Source organism: Danio rerio, chromosome 13 (genome assembly GCF_049306965.1).
Source record: "Danio rerio strain Tuebingen ecotype United States chromosome 13, GRCz12tu, whole genome shotgun sequence".
Classification (NCBI taxonomy): domain Eukaryota; kingdom Metazoa; phylum Chordata; class Actinopteri; order Cypriniformes; family Danionidae; genus Danio; species Danio rerio.
In genome coordinates, this window is record NC_133188.1 from 2,610,514 (window position 1) to 2,635,000 (window position 24,487).

The window sequence follows — 24,487 nt, forward strand, 5'->3', positions numbered from 1 at the left end:
CAACCCCTCTCCGCATATCGAGCCTGCCGACGTTACACGCTGAGCTGAGTGGACAAACGGGTTGCAGCGGGGAAGCCCTCCACAAGGAGGTAAGGCAAGCGCGAAAGGGAACACCGTCACACCGCCCCGCAGCGTTCGCTTGAAAAAAAAATAAAACTACGTTTTCAGAATGAGCTTGGGTTGCAACGTCTGCAGAAGTCATTTTAGGAAGAGACAAGCAGACATTATCACTGTGTATGCACTGAGTCAGTCCCGCTTGTCGCCAAGACAGGTGATACAAAGACATACACACAGGAATGAACGTTTCGAAAACTAATGTTTGTTTTACAGTTGGCGTTTCACTTCCATTATTTGGTACTATTGCATTCATATCAGAAGGGAACTATACCAAAGTTCGCACAAACTGTACCCAGAACGTTTACACTAGCTAAGCGTACCATTCTCTGATGTCAAATGAACCCGGGTGTGGACCAAAAGCTCTAATGTGAAAGCACCCTAACAAAACACCAGCACATTAAGAAAAGACCCTCACTGGTTTGACAGCATGCATGTTGCAAATCTTCACAATGCAAACATATATATATATATATATATATATATATATATATATATATATATATATATATATATATATATATATAAATTTTAATAATTCTGTTATTAGAAAAGCTTTATTTGTTCTGGCTTTAGGCAGAGCAAGTTATCTAATATATTTGTGCATTATCAGTACACCAACATGAACGTTCATCTCCACTTTAAAAGCTGTCCTGTAAAACACGGCTTTAGATGTCGCAGCACTGTTGAACACAGCAGATCGAAGTGTATTTTGATAAACTTACGCAGAGCAAGGCAGCTTTTATGGAGCGTGGTCAATCCGAGCGTCTTGCTTCAAGTGTAATGCTGGGCTTAATGGCTGTGTTGTGCATTAATGCTTCACTCAAGAATCTATTCATTAATTTGGCTCCTGTTCATCAGCCTTAATTATAGCCATTAAATGAATCAGATGAGCTGCCACAGTCAAGGTCACCGAGGGTTGTGTGGCGCACGCTTAAGTGTATTCCAAAAGCAAATGCTTAGATTTTCATTGGCTTTCTAAAAGCTAATGGCTAAATTTGTTAATCAAGGCGAGCATGTATGAGTAATAAATTGCAAAGGGCACTTTAGGCACTCCAGATTTAATGCAGAAATAATCATTATTATCTTCAAGCATGACTAAAAGCAAATTAAAACACTAATAAGAATCATCTGAATGTATGCATTGCCATATATTAAAATGATTGTTAATTTTTTTTTTTTAACAATCAAATGATTGTGGTGACACAGTGGCTCACTGGTCGTCTCACAACAAGAAGGTTGCTGATTTGAGTCCCAGCTGGGTCAGTTGGCATTTCTGTGTGGAGTTTGCCCTATAGGTGAATTGAATATACTAAATGGGCCGGAGTGTTTGTGTGTGAATGAGAGTGTATGGGTGTTTCCCAGTATTCGGTTGCAGCTGGAAGGGCATCCGTTGTGGAAAACATATGCTGGATAAGTTGGCGGTTCATTCAGCTGTGGCGACCCCTAATGAATAAAGGGACTAAGCCGAAGGAAAATGGATGAATAAATTCTTAACTGGGTGAGTAAATATTTTAATTTCCTAAACAGTGTATTTGTTGTGAATAAATCCCATTGTAATGTTGAGTTCACATCAGAAACTGAGCACAGTCACTTGCTATAGCTCAGTTAAGGGCTGTTTTTTCCCCACGCAAATTTTGAACTTGTATGGAAGATGAAAGTGAGGCAAATATGCATTCGCAGAAGACATCTGTGTTATCTTTACCAAAAACGCCTTTTATACAAAGTGTTATGTACATTTCAGTATTTCATTCCATCGCTTTTATACAAAACACACTGATCAAGCTTTGGCCAAAATCTGGTACAATTTTAAATCAGTCAAAAAAATCACTACTGATGTGTTCAGTGGTTACTTGACCTGTTGTACACTATTTGACAAAAGTCTTGTTGTGGATCCCAGCTGTAAGAGCAACAAATAATAACCTGACTTCTAGTTGATCATTTGGAGTGTCAGAAGGTGGATTTTTCTGATGAATCATCTGTTAATCTGCATCCCAATCATCACCAATACTGCAGAAGACCTACTGGAACCCACATTGAGCCAAGATTCTCACAGAAATCAGTCAAGTTTGGTGAAGGAGAAATCATGGTTTGCGGTCTACATTCAGTATGGGGGCGTGTGTGAGATCTGCAGAGTGGATGAGCAACATCAACAGCCTGAGGTGTCAAGACATTTGTGCTGCCCATTACATTACAAACCACAGGAGAGGGACAATTCTCCAGCAGGATAGCGCTCCTTCTCATACTTCAGCCTCCACATCAAAGCTCCTGAAAGCAAGGAAGGTGCTCCAGTATTGGCCAGCCCAGTCACCAGACATGAACATTATTGAGCATTGAGATAGCATGGAAGACGAATCCAAAGAATCTTGATGAAGTGAAACTCTGGGAGTCCTGCAAGAACGCTTTCTTTGCCATTCCAGATGACTTTATTAATCAGTGATGTGAGTCATGTCAGAGATGTATGGATGCAGTCCTCCAAGCTCATGATGGAGTCAGACACAATATTCATTCTGTCTCCACTGCAGCAGGACTTTATATTCTATACTGGACATTATTTCTATTCAATGACAAGACTTTTGCTTAAGCAAAGTCAGACCTTACTGTCATAATGAAATCATTCAAAATCAAGGCATGATCATGTTTTATTTAGGTAAAATAAACATACTTTGATACTTTAAAGGGCCATGAAACCCCCTCGTTTCAGCAGGGTGTTTTCACACCTCTACTTTGGAAAAAGTCAGAAAAGTGGGCGTGTCCAGCTCTGTTTAGGGGGGAGTGTCGGAGGAACTAAAGTGGGATGGTGTGGGAGTGTCTATTTGTGCACGCGCGAGTTTCAGAGTCAAAATACACACCCACACAGACAGGAGAAAGCGATGGTGTTTAACCTACATGGACATCTGTAGTCGAATTATTTGCCAAATTATTAAATGGTGGACTTTAACTGCAGTTTGGCTCTTTCATTCAGGGAATTCATTCATGCCTCTTGCGACAAACGAGATATTTGATTGGAGGAACTGCTCTAAGCGTGTATTTTTCATGCAATGTTTGATACCGCACGGCGAATGAGAGAAAAAAAAACTCCGCATTTCCCGTAAACTTAGATGCACACGGCAGGTAGTGTCAGAAAGTCGCGTGTGTTATTCCGGTCACAAAATGCGGTGCTAACATTTCTGCACTCAGTGCTATAGTTAACTTAATTCGATACGAACAAACTGAATAAACAAAGAGCACTGGTCGCTCACTTACCAAATCTGTAGAGACAGGACAATCACCAGCAACTACTAGAGCCGCGTCTATATGGAGAGAATACTACAAGCAAATCCGGATTTCAGCGTTTGCAGATGAGAACAGCTCTCAGGTAAACAATAATCCTCCTTAGACACGTAAGTTATTGTTGTCGAGCGTCACGTACACTGTAATCCACACATGATCCAGATAAGCTCTCACAGAGAGAAAATAAAAACGAAACTTAACGGCAGCAAACTATAAAAGCAACACTTCACGCTTGTTTTGCCAACACAACGTGGCGTCTTTGTGGGGTAAGCACGGTGACACAAATGAATATTAATGAAGTTGCACAGTAGAGCGCGCTGATTGGTTTGAACCAAGCCTTACTCATGCATTAATGCATCACACTGTAAGACGTAATAAGACTCACTCTGGCACAGACGCCCAGTCTGCAAGCTGGAATACACGCTATTATGTCATGGTCGTGACGCAGCTTCAAAAATTCGTTTCAAACAGGAAGTACGAATTTGCTTGAAATAACACAAAAACAACCAATTTACACTTTTTAGTGAAATATAGGTGTCCTAATAGGGTTTTTAGCAGTGTGGGACACATATACGACTGTCAACAGCTCAAAAAATGTGTTTTGGTGTTTCGTGACCCTTTAACAAAATCAGCTTGGGAGCAAATAGGACCGCAGAGGGAACAGACTTTTTTTGACGGAGTCTTTGCCCAGTCCCATCAAAGTCTATATGTGTTGGAATCTCCTCTGCTGAGTCCCAGAGAAAAACAGATGCTCTCTCCACCTGGGGGTGGTGGAATTATTGGACATTAAAGCGTCTCGGTCTGATGAAGCAGGGATGTTGCTTGTTGCAGCGGCCCCATATGCCAGCCTGCGCCGTGGATAAATCTGAAGTCAGCTATCAACGGTTATGCCATGCACAGATAATTAGCTGATAATTCTTCCGGGACATCTGCGACCAGATGGACCATATATTAGCCTGAGTTAAACCAACGGCTTACCTGAGGAAAAAAGTGTGACCCAAAAGCACATGTGCAGAGTGGGATGTTTCTGCAGTCGCTGCCTACCATTTAAATTCATTCAGGGTTATAACCTTGCCTGCTGTACCAGAGGGTGGCATGCACATATTGGTTGAAAGATATAAACAAAACAGCCTCCAGGAGGTCTGGATATGCAACAAAACTATATGAACAGCCTATATAGAATACACTGACATCCAGTACACAATCATCTATTCTTTGTCTACAGTACTGTGTTAAATCATTGCATTTTCTATTTTAATACATACAGTTGAAGTCAAATTGATGAGCCCCAAATTCTGTTTAACAGAAAGATTTTTCAGCACATTTCTAAACATGATAGTTTTAATTACTCCTTTCTGATTTCTTTTCTCTTTGCCATGATGACAGCACATAATATTCGACTAGATAATATTAGTGGGGGCACGGGGGGTAGGGTTGGTTGCGCGAAGTGAAGAAAAGCGGGGGGGAAAGGTGCATCCGAAAGGTTATCAAAATGGTTGCTTGTTGGGTTCGGTGCGCATGGGGACTGAACCAATAAGCTAGCCGGACTATACCAAAAAGCTGACAAGCGGGGGGGGGGGGGGGGGGGGGGGGGGGGGGGTTTTGGAATTCCTGGAGATTTTCCAGAGACAAATACGGGAGATAGGTCTAAAAAACGGGAAACTCCCGGGAAAGTGATGGCAGGTATGACTATTGAACTGTGAATAGACTTTCAACCATAACAACAAAAAATTAAGGGTCTGGAGGTTTTTAAAGACACCAATAACAACAAAAATTAATGACCCATGCTTATTCTGAAAACATACCCCTATATACATTTCTGGAGAGTACCAAATATGTCCCAGGAGATACATTTTTTTTGCAGTTTTTGTTTTCCCGAATCCACCTGAGGCCGCTGTGTAGGCTTTTTCAGATCTCAAATTTCTCTCTCGAGTGCCATTCTCACCTGCTGTTCTCACGTAAATCCACCAGAGGGCACTGTTGACTGACTGATCGATCCACCCACGCACCCCCATCCCTATACTCAACCGATATAATTTTAAAAGGCACCAATTGACTCACCCACCCCCTTCCCTAATTGTTTTAAAAAGCAATTCAGAAAAAGAAAAGCCCTCACAGCAGCCTGATTTTACCACGTTTTTAGATTTCACCACATTCTCACCCTGCTATTTACTTGTTTATTGTATTTCTTGGCTTTCGTTTTTGTCTTTTGTGAAAATGTGGTAAAAATCAGGGCTTTTCTTTTTCCGGATTGCTTTTTAAACGCAGTCGGTTGGGTTCGGGGTAGTGGGTGGTCGCTGGTCAATCTGTGTTTTTGAAAACACTATCGGGTTTAATGAAGGCGGTGGGTGGGGCTACCGGATTGTCAGTCAGTCATTCGACAGCGCTTCTCTAGTGAATTTACACGAAAACAGCAGGTGTAAATGGCACTCACAAGAAAAATTTGAGATCTGAAAAAGCAAACACAGCGGCCTCTGGTGGATTCACAAAAACTGCAAAAAAAAAATGCAGCTCCTGGTACGCATTTCTCGTTCTCCAGAAATGTATACAGGGGTACATAACGTCAGAATGAGCCTGAATCACATCTGAATCACATCTGAATTCTCTATTAGATTGTTTTTCCTTTCAGTCCTTTCAGCAGAGCCAATTTTTCATTAGAGGTGTAATTAACAATTATGTTAAGCCTCATCCCTCTCCATGCTCAACATATTGACTCAGCATGCACTCTTAATTAAATGCGTTAATGTTAAAGCAATTATAACTTAATTTAAGAGCAAACATTTGAGATTTCATTTATCATTTTGATCATTATTTATATTTTACACTCATTGTCATACCACAACATTACTATTTCCCCAATTCCTATTGATAAAGGTAGACTTCATTGCAGCTATTTATTCATTCATTCATTCATTCATTCATTCATTCATTTTCTTTTGTCTTATGTTTTGCACAGCAGATGCCCTTCCAGCAGCAACTCAGTACTGGGAAACATACACACTCATTCACACACATACACTGTGGCCAATTTAGTTTATCCAATTCACCTATAGTGCATGTGTTTGGACTGAAGGGGAAACGGGAGCACCGGGGGAAAACCCACGCCATTACGGGCAGAACATGGAAACTCTACACAGAAATGCCAACTGACCCAGCCGGGACTTGAACCAGCAACCTGACTTCTTGCTTGTCTCAGCTCAAACTGTTTTTAAATCCCCTTTAAATATTGACTATATACACACATACAGACAGAGAGTAAGTATATCAGTAATTATTTCACTACTTTTTGTAATATTCAATTACAGCTTATGTAAAACGAGCACTGATAGAGAGCTCAATATACTCAAGGATGCCCAAGGTGATGAGATAGGTCACGATTTTTAATTAAAAAGAGGTAGGATTTGTCCATTTGCCTCAATATTTACCATCTCTACAAGAATAGGCTGGAAACATGTGTGTGTGTGCAGGAGCGCCTGCAGGATTTTATTCGAAGGTATGCACAAATCCAGCACCACCCCGCCCCCTTCCCCCAATCAAATCAAGAAACACTGATGTTTACTGTCAAAGGCAACATTAAGGATATTCGTTATGACATTCATCTATTCGCCTTCTTTTTTAAATTAATATATTTTCTTTGATATTTAAATGTAATAAAGCACATCCGCACAAAGGAAAATCAGGTGCTCAAGACGTAATCTGTAAAATGATGACGTATTAAAAAATGCTAATATATGACAGAAGATTGTGATACAATACAATTAGAGAAGCATTAATTAAATCCTTATGCCTAGTTCAGACTGCGTGATTTTAGCCCTGATTTTGGCTCGCCGACAGGTTTTGAGAAATCGCCGACAAATGCCTGAAATCACAGGCAAATCGCTGCTCGTGCACGTGAGTGACAATCACACAGTATGAACTATCAAAGACGCGATCTGAGAGAATCACTGATGAGTCGCCGATGCCTGCGAGATATTTGCCGTGCTGAATATCTAGAGCTGTCGGCGATTCAAATCATGCCGTGTGAATTGAGTTCTGACTGAAAATAACATCAGCGATCGCCTACAGCCAATGAGAGAGCAGCATTCACTTGTGTGTGCGTGTGTGTATACCTGCTGCAGGCCAGCGGGAGGCTGGGGGAGAAGTTAAAAGCGCTCTTTTTCGGTTTATTTGGACCCACGAGATGGAGGAAAAACTAGTGAAGGTTTGACTAAGGAGCAACCGTGTCTGTTTGACGTTTCATACAGAAAGAAATTAGTTTATTATCAACGTGGAGGAGAAATGGCTAATTCCCTTTAAACCCAGGTGAGCAAATATGTACATTTTCTACCCCATTAAAGGCTTCTTTCTTATTATGTAGTTAATAACAAAAGATATACAACGTGTTTTTGGCTGTGAGATGTAGTTTGGATGAAGTTGTCGGCGATTCTTCCTATAGTAAAGTCATGCAATGTGAAAGTCCCTGTCGCCGATACATCTTGCAGTGTAAACAAAGCAGCGACGAAACGCTAGCCCAGATAGACATGCAGTGTGAAAACATCTGTGACACGACGACTTTGAAAATCACGCAGTCTGAACTCGGCATTACTTTCCACTGACCGAAAATCATCCACCTGCACAGTTGAGTATAGTGGACGGGCTCAAACAAAAATATAGCCTATTTTTCTTGGAACAAATATCTTTTTAAAACGAATTTCGTATATAGTTTTTCTCTTTATTTAATTATTTTTCTTGGTCAGTTATCTTCTGCATACAATAGAAGAACGAATAGCATTTGTTTTTTTTTTTTTGAATAACCTTTATTTATTCTCATTCTCTCTTGCTTTGTCAATATTTCATCGTGTATACTGTTTAATAATTATGTTATAAATAAACAAATAAAAAAGCACAGTGCATACAGCCATACGGAGAGAGAGAAAGAGAGAAAGAGAGAGAGAGAGAGAGAGAGAGAGAGAGAGAGAGAGAGAGAGAAATAAAATGCATAAAAAGCCCTCAGACCTGGAGTGCAGGGCAGAAGGTTGAGCTGTACAAGCGAATGTTCTCCAGGTCATGATTGTTTCATCTGCTGTTGCGAAGTGCAGAGGTCTGAGAGTCAAGTATTGTATAGCAACACCTGTATCTTCAGGTTTGTTCAACTATCTGCAGGTCTCTGAATATAAAAATCCTCAGATTTGCACACACTCACCGATTTTTGCTGCTTGTTCAAGCAGCTTATTTAAAATGAGCTGACACGTCAAGATGTTTAAGATTCTTTTGAGACAGCTTCAAACCCACTTAAAAGATTTAAAGAGCCTCTATTATGGGTTTTGAAAATGAGCTTCCATGCACTTTCCTTTTCTGTGCACTGAGTGCTAGAATTTTCCTTCAGTCCTTCAATTGGACTATATTAGTGTACTAATGTATGGAATGGACACAGATCTATTATATTTTGATCATTTTTGAGTGAGATGCTAATGGTCTAATCCAGGGGTCACTAATCTCGGTCCTGGAGGGCCGGTGTCCCTGCGGTTTAGGTCCAATTTGCTTCAACACACCTGCCTGGATGTTTCAAGTATGCAGACCTTGATTAGCTTGTTCAGGTGTGTTTGATTAGGGTTGGAGCTAAGATCTGCAGGACACCGCTCCTCCAGGAACAAGTTTTGGTGACCCCTGGTCTAATCCAATAAAATAATTGATGCTAAACTAAAAGTAATCTTGCTAGACCCAGAGTTTGGCTGAAGAAAGAAAGAAAGAAAGAAAGAAAGAAAGAAAGAATTATGTGAGTGAGTTTGTTTTCTGCACTGAAAAAAAAAAGTGTTGCATGCAGAATTGTTGCAAACAATTTATTTGTGTTGAATTTAAGCAAACAAGTTTAGTTTAATAATGTTCATCTTAATTTGTTTGTTTAAATTCAACACAAATAAACTTTGAAGCTAAAAAATTTACCTAAAAAATTTAGTAAATCCAAGAAATCATCTCTGAATATTTTTTTTTCAGTGTGTCTGATGAATGAATATAATCTGGATACCCATTCATTTCCTATGGCGGTCACTTTTGACCCGGAACACCACAGGTGTAACAAGGTTGATTAAAACACTCAAAATTCAATGAAAGAGGTGATCATCATTTTATATGTCCAAGTGCAAGTATCATAAGGCCTTGAGGCAATCAGATGTAAAACACAATATTTATGAGTGTTTTAAGTTGTAAGTCGGTCAGATTTGTGCCGAACACTACAGGAAGAATAAGACATTAACTGTTTAGCACTTATAAAGTATGATCTTAACACAGAAAGCATTAAACATTTAAATATTTTCCAGTTGGCTATAGATATTAATTGCTAGTCATATAAACAACTTTACCAAAGCCTCTCCACTTGACGGTTGCGTACAGTAAACAGTTTGTTTACACTTTGGTTTTACCTTAGTTTGTAGTTGTAATTGAATTCACATCCAACATTAGCGGTTAGAGAACTGACAACACAATCTCATGGCCATTCGTAGCTTTTTGAGTTAGTGGCGTATGAATTGGTACGATCTATTTTGTACAATTTTGTATGATTTGCTCATCCCCCAATGACGGTTGGGTTTAGGGGTGGGGTTAGGTGCCACGCCTCCTTTTTAAAATCGTACAATTTTGTACGACTGAACTCGAATTAGTACGAATTAGCCACTAAACTGCCAAAACGTGAAATACTCAATAGTATCTGGATGCAGCCTTTATGATGCAGGCTGAGATTGCATTACTCAGCGATGCAATGTCAGACACAATGCACTCAAATGGAGCGAGTGACATCACTGTGACGGGTAGGGTTAGGGGTGGGGTTATATCCCATTAAAAAGCATTGAATTCAACTCAGATTGCACTGCACCAGGTCTGCAGCCAGACCCCTCTCAAAATACTTACGTTTTCTCGTGAGATCAGGCTGGAACTGATGGTACTACACTTCCAATTTCTACCTGAAATAGTACCAGAACAGTGGGCTATGTGATTTGGGACACAACAGTCGTGTTTTTAAAGCTTCCAAACCTGATTTAGCTGTCAATGGACAACCCAGATATGAATTGGAAGCTCCTCTGCAAACTGTTTTTGTACGGTTCTGTTGTGTATCGTTGTCTTTTTGCACTGTCTGATGTTCATTGCTTCTACTTTTCTTACTTGAGAGTATAAAGAGCACTTACAATGCCAACTCAAGTTATTGATATTTCTCTTTTCAAAGAGCATTTATTGATTGCATAGTGTGTTATTTATGTCATGTGTCTGAGGGCTGTTCAACAGGATGAGCAGAAGAGGAATTTTTTAAGGAGATGAAGGGCACTTATGGCCTCAACTCAAGTTGATTGGTTTTGATTTTACACTACATTTTGGATATTTTGAAAAAGGCTCAAAAATATGACTGACACAAATAATAAATGTTTTTATTGTCACATTTAATAAAGAATTTGTGAAAATATAAATCATTTCATCAAAGTGTTCTGTATTGACGTATGAATGTTGTCAAAAAATGTCAGAATATGTATGGAAAATGCCATTTATCTGAGAAAATGCACTTTGAAATGCTTGAAACGTCCTTGAATGTGCCTTTGGAAAAGCATAAAGCATTGGCAATTGACAAGCAGCTGCTCACTAAAGTTATTTGCAGTTCCACGAGGAATTTGCCTTTGCAGAAATGCAGTTTAATCATTCCGGTTGAGATCTCTGCAGATTTAGAATACCTATTTTCCAGACGCCATTATGAATGTCCAGTGTTTTCTTAGATTTTCAGAGAGTTCTACATTTCTGAAATAATAAAACTTGTAATACTAGATTTTGCTTGAACACTATAACTGCCTGGATGTACAACCAAAAATCAGAAAAAGTTGGGACAGTATGAAAAGTAGAGATTTCTAAATTTACTTTCACTTGTATTTCATTGCAAGAAGGTTGCTGCCGGGTCAGTTGGCGTTTCTGTGTGGAGTTTGCATGTTCTTCCTGCGTTCACGTGGGTTTCCTCTGGGTGCTCTGGTTTCCCCCACAGTCCAAAGACATGTGGCAGAGGTGAATTGGGTGAGCTAAATTGTCCGTAGTGTATGAGTGTGAATGTGTGTGTGGGTGGTAGCTGGAAGGGTATCCACTGCATAAAGCATGTGCTGGATAAGTTGGCGGTTCATTCTGCTGTGGCAACCCCACATTAATAAAGGGACCAAGCCTAAAAGAAAATGAATGAATGAATGATGTATTTCATTACAGACAACACAACAAACATTATTTAATGTGTTCCTCATGCTTTTTATTGTTTGTTTTTTTTTCCAAATAAACACATATTCCAATTTTAGTTTTTAAACTTTACCCCAATTTTAGCTTTACTGTTTTAAAATGCTTTAAAACAGTAATGCATTTACCACTTCATAATGTTGCTATTCATTTTCACAACAGTTAAAAGGTAAGACACTAAATGATGAAGTGTTTCAGGTGTCATTTTGTCCCATTCTTCTTGTAAACAAGCCTTAAAGTGGGCAACAGTAAGAGGTCTTCTGTGTCGCATTTTGCGCTTACAAATGTGCCACAGATTCTCTATTGGAGACAGGTTGGGACTGCAGACAGACCAATCAAGTACCTGTATCCTCTTCCTCTGCAGCCAGGACTGCAGTGTAAAGTGTGCAGAATGTGGCTTTGCGTTGTCTTGTTGAAATATCCATGCGAGTCCTTGTGCTCCAAAATCTTTGTGCACTTTTTAGCATTAATGGTGCATCACAGAAGTGCAAGTTACCTTTGCCAAGGGTACTGACACAACCTCATACCATGACAGACCCTGGATTTTGAACTTGTTGCTGAAAACAGTGTAGATGATCCGTTTCCTCTTTGTGTGGAGCACATGGTGTTGTGCATTCAAAGATGCTCTTCTGCAGACCTCGGTTGTGTCGAGTGGTTATTTGAGTTACTGTTGCCTTTCTATCAGCTGGAACCAGTCTGGACATTCTCCTCTGACCTCTGGCATCAACAAGGCATTTGCCTCCACAGAACTGCCGCTCACTGGATATTTCCTCTTTTTCAGACCATTCTCTGTAAACACTAGAGATAGTTGTGCGTGAAAATCCCAGTTGATCAGCAGTTTCTGAAATACTCAGACCAGCCCGTCTGGTACCAACAACTATGCCACGTTCAAAGTCACTTAAATCCCCTTTCTGCCTCATTCTGATGCTCGGTGTGAACTGCAGCAGATCATCTTGACCATGTCTACATGCCTAAATGCATTGAGTTGCTGCCACGTGATTGGCAGATTAGAAATTTGCGTTAACAGGCAGTTGGACAGGTGTACCTAATAAAGTGGCCGGTGAGTGCATATCACAATATCAGTCTTTTCCAATATCGTTCAGCCCTAATATCTGATCATTTTGGAGGTTCTGCTCAGACATCTGGACACATGAATGTCCTGAACTGATGGTAGCTCTATACACCAATGATATCTTGTGCAATATTGATAACACGTTCCAGAGCAATCTGTTCCTCTCTTGTACAACTACCACACCAGGATGAAATGTAATATGTCAGTACACCCTCCGCTGCACATCGATAAGAGTTCACAGGTAGTTTCTGAGGCAATCTGGCTTTCTTTCATCTTCTCAGAAAATTAAGACGTGGTGCTTTTATCCAGTCCCAGCGGCGGTGTGTGTATAGCCCAAGCCAAATCCTCTGTAATGTTCAACCACAAGAACTTAAAACTGAACTGAGAGTGAATGGTACTACAGGTAATGTAACTTAAAGGAATAATTCAACCAAAAATCATCATTTCCTCACCCTTCAGAATAGTTGTGGAGGTTTAGCCTTTTAGACCTCGATCCAAATTGTGCCATTTTGGTGACTGTCGCTTTAAATTTAAATGAGAGTGGGCTCTTTTCAGAAGAGGGCGGAGCTACTAACACCTAGGTGTCACCATAGAATTCAAACTCTAATGGCAGACGGCTGCTTCTCACTCAAAGCTGTTTATGCTAATGAGGAAGAGATGTTCACTAGAGGGCGGGGCTTTCCTCCTCTAATGATTGGTAGAAAGAGAGGATGTCAATCAAAGTGTTTCTGCAGACTGTTTTTATCAAGTGTGATTATAAAAAGATAGAATTAATACATTTTTACCGTTAGAGGTTGGCTATATTCACACCCTGTTACCCCACAACTGTGTTTAAACCCCTTATAAAAGTGAGTTTGGCATAATAGGTCTCCTTTAAATCCAATGTGAAGAAATCTGCACAGAAAAACATTCAATTTCGTGTTTTGTGCGCCTTGCGTAGACCTTCTGCTCTAGAGAGAAAAGCTTTTTATTGAGGAGGACGATGTCAGCGGAATAAAGTTAAGCCAGCCTATAAAGGATGACAGCTTTTCAAAAGAGCCTTGGGATGATGTAGATGCCAAACTGTTTTAAAGCAGCATCTTGACTCCTGATTGTCTATACTGAATAAAAAGTGCTTCTTCAGTCATTTCTCTGCCACTTGTCATTAATAATGTATTGGAAAGGATGGGTGAGCCCGATATTTGTGGAAGTGCAGAAAACAAATAACTGAGATTCCTCTTTTATGAGATAAACCACATAGTCCAGGAACACACATATAATAATAGTTTCTAATTCATTCATTCATTTTCACCACAGCGGAATGAACCGGCAACTTATCCAGCACGTTTTTTATGCAGCAGATGCCCTTCCAGCCTCAACCCATCTCTGAGAAACATCCACACACACTCATTCACACACTATACGGACAATTTATTCATTCATTCATTCATTCATTCATTTTCTTGTCGGCTTAGTCCCTTAGTTATTAATCCGGGGTCGCCACAGCGGAAGGAACCGCCAACTTATCCAGCAAGTTTTTACGCAGCGGATGCCCTTCCAGCCGCAACCCATCTCTGGGAAACATCCACACACACATTCACTCACACACACACACTCTACGGTCAATTCAGCCTACCCAATTCACCTGTACCGCATGTCTTTGGACTGTGGGGGAAACCGGAGGAAACCCATGCGAACCCAGGGAGAATATGCAAACTCCACACAGAAACGCCAACTGAGCCGAGGTTCGAACCAGCGACCTTCTTGCTGTGAGGCGACAGCACTACCTACTGCACCACTGCCTCGCCCATGGACAATTTAGCCTACCCAATTCACCTATAGCGCATGTCTTTGGAGGGGGAAACCAGAGCACCCAGAGGAAACCCACGCGAACGCAGGGAGAACATGCAAACTCCACACAGAAACGCCAACTGACCCAGCCGAGGCTCGAACCAGTGACCTTCTTACTGTGAGGCGACAGCACTATAGTTTGTAATATGCAGAGCAAATAATATTATATAAAGTGTGCAGATAAGCCTTTACATTACACTTTAAAGGGCACCTATGATGAAAATCATCTTTTGTAAGCTGTTTGGACAGAATTGTGTGTAGGTATAGTGTGTGCACAGTCATCGTGGAGTAATACAAACCTAACAAGTCTTATTTTTCCTAATTTCCTGACATTAAATTAGGATCCAAATCCCAGTGATTTTGAGGCCCACTGCAACGTGACGTAGGAGAGCAGTTTTCCCCGCCCACCGAATTGATTGACAGGCCTCATGTTCTATAATAACATGCACTCTAAAACACGCTGGGTTGGTTTTTTAGCCCAATGCTGGGTTGAGACTGCTAGGTAACAAAGTTGGGTTGACTTAATCCAATTTGGGTTGAAAATTGATCTTGATCTATACCCCAGCAGTGATGGGTTGGGAACGTGGACGTGAAAAAGAGCATGCACGTCCCGTCAACTTCCAGGGACATCAGCGTGAGAAACCGTCATTTTCTTTGCGCAGTGTTCAGAGGGAAGAGAATGAAATTCTGTCTGAGACGTAAGTTATTCAGTGTGTATTTAACATTCCTCATAAGAATAACACATTTAGTTTACTGTATAATATATTTATACACACTTTTTAAAATCTTACGATTAAGCAACAGCCGTGCTTCGCCTCACAGCCGACCTGGAAGTTGATGAAAATCATCTTCTGTAAGCTGTTTGGACAGAATTGTGTGTAGGTATAGTGTGTGCACAGTCATAGTGGAGTAATACAAACCTAACAAGTCTTTTTTTTCCTAATTTCCTGATGTTAAAATAGGATCCAAATCCCAGTGATTTTGAGGCCCACATGATATAGGAGTGCGGTTTTCCCCGCCCACCAAATTGATTGACAGACCTCATGTTCTATGATAACATGCACTCTAAATAAACGCTGGGTTGGTCTTTTAACCCAAATGCTGGGTTGAGACTGCTAGGTTACGACTAACCTTACGACTAAGCGACAGCATTGCTTCGCCTCACAGCCAACTTGTTGCTTAGTGCAGTGGTTCTCAAAGTGGGGGTCGGGACCCCTTGAGGGGTCGCGGAACAATGAAGGGGGGGTCGCCTGGTGATTTCCAAAAATCTACTTAATATTATTATCAGACCATTAGAATTACCATATTTTATCCATAACCAACTAAAGAGAAAAAAACAGCCGTTTATAGTTACTATAGTAGCTTATTTACTAGTTCTATTGGATTGCGACCCCTGGGGTAAATACATTATATTAAAGACACAGCAATAGCGTCAGATGCAGCAGATTAATTTTATAACACCAGGTTAAACGTTCTGGCCCATTTACAGCACTGAAATACATTTAAAAAATTAAACGAAGAATAGACTTTGGTCTATTGGTGTGTGTGTGCGCCATTGCATGCAAGTTTTCTGTATTTATAACCACCTCAGAGGATATTGGGGTCGCGAGTCACTGGCATTGTTATTTTAGGGGTCGCGTGCTGAAAAGTTTGGGAACCCCTGGCTAAGTGGACGGGAAAGCACACCTGACATCAGAAGGAGCTTGGAAAGGATAAGGTACATTTATTTAAGTATTACTTTTGTATAGAAATGGATAGGAACTGTGGGCGGGGAGAAGCAGCTGATTTGCATTTAAAGCCACAGGCTACAAAAACACACTACTCAAGACACCAAAATGGGCAGATTCTGGAGGCTATAATCAATGATCTGATGGCTATTTTGAGCTAAACTTTACAGACACATTCTGGAGACATTAAAGGCTTATTTTACACCTTGTAAAAGGGGTCTAATAAATGCCCTTTAAAGCAGAATACTAGTATCTTGAAGAATGTCTAGTCAAATATTACGTGCTGTCATCATGGCAAAGAGAAAATAAATCAGTTATTAGAAATGAGTTATTAAAACTGGTATGATTAGAAATGTGTTGAACAAAATATTTCTGTTAAACAGAAATTGGGGAAGAAAATGTACTGATATGACATGCACTACACATAAATCCAATGCATACAGCTCTGCAGCAGTGAAACTCGTGTGTTTCTTCAACAGATTCATTTCAAGGGGCTTAAAATTGAGTCCTTTTCAATTCTGAGAAAAACAGCCCAAGGGTACCACTGGAGATGGCAATAAAAGCTGAATCTGTTGCTCTGAATCCAAGCAGGACAAATCACCTTCAAAGCACTATCCTGTCTATGAAGAAGAGCGAGGAAAAGAAGACCTGAGCTCAGGCTTTGGGGATGTGTCTGAGAGGAAGTTTCTGTCTCAAATAGCGGGTGTCTGCTGTAATCTAATGGTCTTCATGGTTTGTTCACTTAAATATAATTTCCTAATGGCGACATGCTGGCTCAGTGGTTAGCACTGTGGCTTCACAGCAAGAAGGTCGCTGGTTCGAGTCCCGGCTGGGTCAGTTGGTATTTCCGTGCGGAGTTTGCATGTTCCCTTATTTATCAAGGGTGAATGAACCGGCAACTATTCCAGCATATGTTTCATGCAGCAGATGCCCTTCCAGCCGCAACCCAATACTGGGAAACACCCATACACTCTTACACTACGGCCAATTTAGTTAACCCAATTCACCTATAGCGCATGTGTTTGGACTGAGCACCCGACGGAAGCCCACGCCAACATGGGGAGAACATGCAAACTCCACACAGAAATGCTAACTGGTCCAGCCGAGACACGAACCAGAGACCCTCTTGCTGTGAGGCGACAGTGCTAACCACTGAGTCACCGTTCTGCACTAGCACCGTGTTAATTTTCGACAGCGCAGTGAATTTTACTCATGACTTTAATATATTTCAGCTGTAATATTATTTCCCTAAGAAACAGGCAGGAAAAATAACATGTCCTCAATGATTTCTTTAGACCATAATGCACTTGAAAGCAATAGGCTTGTAAGCACGTCTTATAAGGAAATGATGTGAAGGCAGCATTGCTCTCTGTCCTGTTAGCCATATTTTTTTTTCCATTTGTTGCATCAAGTCCTTCTTCTCCATTAACTGCTGCTTGCAGGCACATGTTTCACAGTCTACGGTATTTGACAACGTTCACAAAATCAATTTGAATGCTTTCCTGCAAGATGAAGTGCACCATTTCGTTTATTGTGTCCTATTCTTTGTCATAATTGTTCCCGCTTTCCACTTTCCACAGTAATGAATATAGATGTCTTCCTTTTTATTTCTTGATCCCGGCCATTCGTTAATGATTCTTTACCATACAATCTCCTTCCCTTCTGATCTTGAAAGCTTGACGTCTACGTCAATAATTTCTTCTTTTCAAAGCTTGCTTGGCTGTTTTATCAGCCCTTTCATTTCCCATAATGAATATGCACTGGAATCCAAATCAATCCAATCTCATTTGTCGGCTATTTTTTTATCCTCTTGAACATATCATCATTATTTCATGAAGCAGCTCCTGACGATTACTTGGCTATACCTGCGTCAGTACAGATTAAAGCTTTGTTTGGTGGGTTTTGTTTTATCCTTTCTCGGGTGGTGTGCATGGGTCAGATCTTTTGATCTATCTAATATAAAGTTTGCTCATATGTAGTAAACTTTTAGTTTAAGACATGAGAAAGACGGAGTTGGAGATAAATTACACATGAATTCTGGAAAGAACCTGATTGGTAATGGTTATAATGAGTGCAAACACGCTGCTAAAATCATATTTATCGTATAAACGGATGAAACACGGACAGTCATGAAGTGGCCTGCATAGAGTCCAGACCTGAATAATATATAGATATCATACCTAGAACCGATCAGTTGAGATTTCTGGCCCAGTTGTGCCATATTTTTATGGCACAACATACATATATATATATATATATATATATATATATATATATATATATATATATATATATATATATATATATATATATATATATACACACAACTGTATATATATATATGTATGTATATATATATATATGTATATATGTATGTGTGTGTGTGAGTGTGTGTGTGTGTGTTTGGTTTTTTATTTGTTTGTTTGCTTGTTTATTTATTTAAATGCTTGCTTATTTGTATGATTGATTGTGTATTTATTTATTTATTTGTACACTTGTTTGTTTGTTTATTTATTTATAGATATATTTATTTTGTTTGTTTATTTGTTCGCTTACTTTTTTGATTGTTTCTGTTTATACGTTTGTTTTTTCTTGTTTTTTTTGCTTGCTTATTTGTTTATTTGTATGCTTATTTATTGATTGCATGTGTATTTGTATGCTTGCCTGTTTATTTATTTATATATTTGTTTATTTATTTATTTAGTTTGTTGCTTGCTTATTTGTATGATTGCTTGTGTATTTATTTATTTATCTATTTATTTGAATGTTTGCTTGTTTATTTATTCATTTAAACATTTGTTTGCTTACTTGTTTATTTATTTTGCTTGCTTTTTGATTTGTTTATTTATTTGTTTGTTTGCTTGTTTATTAGTATGGCTGCTTGTTTATTTACTTATTTGTATACTTTTGTGTGTGTGTGTGTGTGTGTGTGTGTGTGTGTGTGTTTGATTGTTTGTTTGTATGCTTGTTTTTTATTAGTTTTTTGTTTGTTTGTTTGTTTTTTAATTGTTTAATGAACTCTTATGATGCTCTTTACTTTAATAGTGATCAAGCAAATCTTTTCAGCTGTAAAAACAGGGACAAAATCCCATGATTTATTTTGCTGCAGCGATTCAGTTCATTTATTTGGAATTGAATTTCTCCTAATGTACACATTATACACATATAAAACATATTTCCCCTAAAAATATATATGTTTAAAAAGTGATTAGCTACTTTACTTAAATCGAGTAAAGGCAGCGTTTCTGAAAGCAGCGATTGAAGAGTGAGTCTTGAAAATGTATTGCATTTCTTGTAATAAATTGCATCAAAGCAGTTGAAAAGCCTTTAAATTGGAAACGTTGGCCATATCCGAAGACTCAAAAGTGTTTTTTCTTAAAGTTGTGTTTCATGCTGAGAAAATTCTGTGGTCAGTGCAAATCAACCATTGGCTAATTAACTTCTAGCTCCATCTGATGTACGATTCGTTTTCTCCCTGTTCTCATTACAGAGCTTTCATCACACACCAGCAGCCGGCTCCTCAGGCTAACACAGTTATTAAGACCTAAACCCTGCGAGATGAAAAACCAAAGGAGGAAAAAAAGGCCAGCTCTTTGGACTTATTGATTTGCTTCACCAGGGGCGACCACTCTGTTACGGCAAAGACACTGACAAGAAATGGATGTAGAAACATGAGAAGAAAGAGAATTGAGATTTAGCCTTTTACGTATGTGTTCCAGTGTTCCACTGTTAAAATGGGTAAATTGAATCACAGCTGAAAGCGCCTTAAAAAGATAGTTCACCCCAAAATGAAAATGACCTCATCATTTACTCCTCCTCATGTGGTTTTAAAGTTTCTTCTGTTAAACACAAAAGAAGATATTTCAAAGAATGCTGGTTGACGGCACCTGTTGACTATTCATAGTAGGGAAAGCAAATACTATAGAAGGCAATGGTTACAGGTTTTCAGAATTCTTCACAATATCCTCCTTTGTGTTCAACAGAAGAAAGACCCTCAGAAAGATTTTAAACTAGACTCTAAGCCTGGATAAGTTGAGTTTACCTAAAAAATAAGAGGAAACTGGTTGCCCTAAATATTTTAAGTAATGTATACTTGAAAAACTTGAGTGAGCTCTACTTAAAAGATAAGAGTTGTACGTTTAATAAGTTGAAAATACTTATCGCTTTTAATGTGTGGCAATTTACTCCACTTATCTTTCTAAGTGCATTAAAATACACACAAAAGTAATACCCAGGGTTTTTTTTTTATTCCAATTTCTTTTTAAAATGCAATAAAACAATGCAAATACTGCATGTGTGCAATACAACTTTCAAATCAGTTTGCATACTTTTCTTAAGTGCATCTACTCAAACAAGAGCTAATAATATTGACCCCATGTTTGAAATGCTTAAAACTCACAACATATGTTGTTATTACCCATGAGAACATGAATTGTTTTAACATCTGAACTTTGAAGTGATAGTTTACCCAAAAAATTTAATTTACTCACCCTCAAGTGGTTCTTTTTTTTTTCTGTTGAACACAAAAGAAGATTTTTTTATTTTATTTGGGGAAACCTGTAACCATTGATTTCCATAATAGGAAAAACAAATACATGGAAGTCAATGGTTACAGGTTTCTAGCTTTTTCAAAAAAAAATCTTTGTGTTTAACAGAACTTCTGTTTGGAACAAGTGAAGGGAGAGTAAATGATAACAGAATTTTTATTTTGGGGTGAACTATCCCTTTAATCGTTTAATCATTTACAAGCACAGTGACAATAATTATAATAATAATTACAATAAATATAATAACAATAATAATAATAATAATTACAATAAATATAATAACAATAATAGTAATAATAATTTTTGCAATAAAATTAATTAATCATCTTTTTCTTTTTCTAATACCCATATTGATAAGAAATGTAATTAATTCATGGTTTTCCCCATTTTTCTTAGCTGTTGTTATTTATAATAGTATTCATTTTAATTATAAAAATAATTATTTTATTATTAATAATTATTCCTGAAATGCTTTCTAAAAATGTTAAATAATTATTAATTATGTATTCAGTTTATTGTATTAATTGTTAATAAAATATGAATCCTTGAACAATCTAAACAGCTCATAGGGTAAATTACTCTAGTGTTTTTCACTTAAACGAATCTCTTGTAATCAGGTCTGCATAAAAAATGAACGGGATCAGGTCATTTTGTTGCTTGTTTTGGAGACTGATTGAATTTGATCATCCTATTTCTTAAGTATATTCGATAAAATATTCTTTGAAGGATGCCCTGCTGTCATTCTTCAATGTTCCAGGAGGATTATTCAGTAACATTTACGCAATACGCAGTCTACTGTAAATTATATGAGTGGACTTTGACTTTGTTCTAAATTTGACAAGTGCAACTAAATATTTAATCAAGACATTCACAAAACTTGTAAATGATCACGTTTAGCCTTGTTAGTTTTGAGAGATGACTTTAGGTATGAAAAATGCTGTGATAATAATTGAATTAAATGGTAATTGAGGCATAAATTATTAATGATTTGTTTGAAATTTAACAGCAGTTCATTTTTATGAAGAGCAATGAGCTAGGCATCTATAATCATTTAGATAATTATGGTTATAATATAATATCAGTCCATAAATTTGACTTGCGGCCTGAAATCATAAATCACTGTGTTTTTTTCATCTGGCCAGAGGAGAACTGGACCTGAACTGAGCGAGTGTTTTTGTCTTCTTCAGCATTTCTGTCACCTGATGGAGTCACTTATGATTAATTTGAAGATAAAAGACATTTAATGTACATAAATATTGTAGATTTGACTGCGCTGTCAATAATTGAGTGGGAAGCTTGAATGAGTTGGCTAAGATATTGACACTATTGTCCTGTTAGAGCTTCATTATATCAGAATTTGTCTCATATTTGATGATATTTGTTGTATAATTCTGATATTGTTTTTAAGTTTTTTAAGCTATCCCTGCTAAAAAAAAAAACTGTTTACATCAGCCTAAGCTGGTTAGATGGTTTTAGCTGCTCAACCAGCCTGGTTTTAGAAAGGTTTTGGCCATTTCCAGCCTGATCTTAGCTGGTCAGGCTGGGAAATGACCAGCTTAAACCAGCTTGACGAGCTTAGTCAGGCTGGGAGCCCAGCTAAAACCATGCAGCTATGTTCAGGTTAAACCTGACTGGTTTTAGCTGGTCATTTCCCAGCCTGACCAGCTTTGAAATGCCTGACCAGCCTCAAAATGGCCAAAACCCCTCTAAAACCAGACTGGTCAACCAGTTATAACCAACTAACCAGTGAAGGCTGGTTTGAGCTGTTTTTTTTACAGCAGGGATGTGTCTACTGTTTAAGAAGTGCTAAAGGTTATATCCTTGGCTAGAACAACAATTACACATTCAGCAACAATGAAAATACACGTAAAATTAAAGGTGCAGTAGGTAAACTGCCAGAATGCTAGCATTCCCTGCTGAAAAAAACAGCTTAAACCAGTCTAGGTTGGTTGGCTGGTTTTAGCTGGTTGACCAGGCTGGTTTTAGAGGGGTTTTGGCCATTTCCAGGCTGGTTTCTAGCCATTTCCAGCCTGGTCTTAGCTGGACATAGCTGGTTTTGGCTGGACTCCCAGCTTGGCTAGGCTGGTCAAGCTGGTTTTAGCTGGTCATCTCCCAGCCTGACCAGTTAAGACCAAGCTGGAAATAGCTGGAAATGGCTGGAAACCATACTGGAAATGGCCAAAACCCCTCTAAAACAAGGCTGGTCAACCAGCTAAAACCAGCCAACCAGCCAAGGCTGGTTTAAGCTGGATTTTTCAGCTGGGTTAGCATGATAGCTTAGAAATGTTACAACCCTCCCCTGCCGTCCAAAGCCAAGCCTCCTTAAGTCATGAACATCGAACGCGCACTGATTAGATATACGTAACACTGGTTAATGTCATTCACTAGTTAGAAAACTCTATGGAGACGCGCACTTTATCAAGCGAAGTTGTTGACAGGCCAGCGGGTGCAGGAATTACATTTCCCTAAAACAGTTAAAAAATGAACAAATATAAATCAAACTTCACCTCAGTAAAGCTGGTTAGTCAGAAGAGCACATTTACTTATGTTTTGTTATTAAACTAAATAAAAAAGAAGATCAGAAAAAAGAGAGCTAAAAACTGAAATATCGTGTCATCTTTTTACATTATACTTACGTTTACGTTACCAAGACAACGAGTGACTTATCATTTTCAATTGTGCTCACTGATCCTCGTACATCGCTTGTTTTCAGCTCCGTCTTTTGAACAACTAAACGAATGCTCAGATCTATTTAACCGACTTTATTATGGATGCTGTAAAAGATACTCCATGAAATTGAACCAATCTTCTGCCGGACGTTTTCAGTGGTTGAACAACACTTCTGTGCATATAAACCCATTCATAAACAAGAACACAGTCTACATCAGCTTTGTGTGGCTAAAATAGTTTTAAAACATACACTTCTCTAAAAGAAATCCTTCAGCCGTGGTATCATCCTTCAGATCGTTGAACTGCATAACGTCATTTTCCTCCAGCATGCAAAAGTAACTCCGGTATTGATTTGGGTTTTAGAAAAGTTTTGATTCTGAATTCTTGGCAGAAGCCCTTTCAGAAACAATCTTTCTTTTCATGCAAACAAGGCTGCGCTAGTATTTCAGAAAGATATTCGGGATGAGTTTGCCTGATGACGTCTCTCTGTCAGCGGTAGATGCTTCACGTGTGCGCGAGTGACGTATCTGTTTGCTTAAAGAGGCTGCGCAGTAGCTCAAATTGAAATTTGTTGACAGATAGTTTGAGTTGCCTGTTGTAATTGAGTTTTTTGTCGGTCAACAATATTTAATTGGATGAACATTTCTCAGTTTTATGCCTTATTCAGAATATAAAAATACATTAATTTATATCATTTACTTTAATCATTAGCCTACTATTAGAATGTGAAGAGACTTATTAAACCAGTGCAACAAAAAATGTTTCTGAAGACAATCACCTACTGCACCTTTAAGTACATTAAAGAAAGTGTAATAATGACTGATGATAACCCTGCTGAACAAAAACAGCCTTAAGCTGGTTGCTGGTTTTAGCTGGTCATTTTCCAGCCTGACCAGCTAAGACCAGGCTGGAAATGACTGTAAACCAGCCTGCAAATGGCCAAAAAAAACCTAAAACCAGGCTGGTCGACCAGCCAACCAGCTTAGGCTAGTTTAAGATGAATTTTTCAGCAGGGAAATAATGTG

The 24,487-nt window shown here is 38.7% G+C and overlaps 1 protein-coding gene across 1 annotated transcript in view; it reads right to left on the bottom strand.

Annotated features, from left to right (window-relative positions):
- fbxo9 (F-box protein 9) overlaps nt 1-24,487 on the bottom strand; it is an 884,197-nt gene that overhangs the window by 273,808 nt on the left and 585,902 nt on the right. The gene's annotated exons all lie outside the window — the stretch shown is intronic.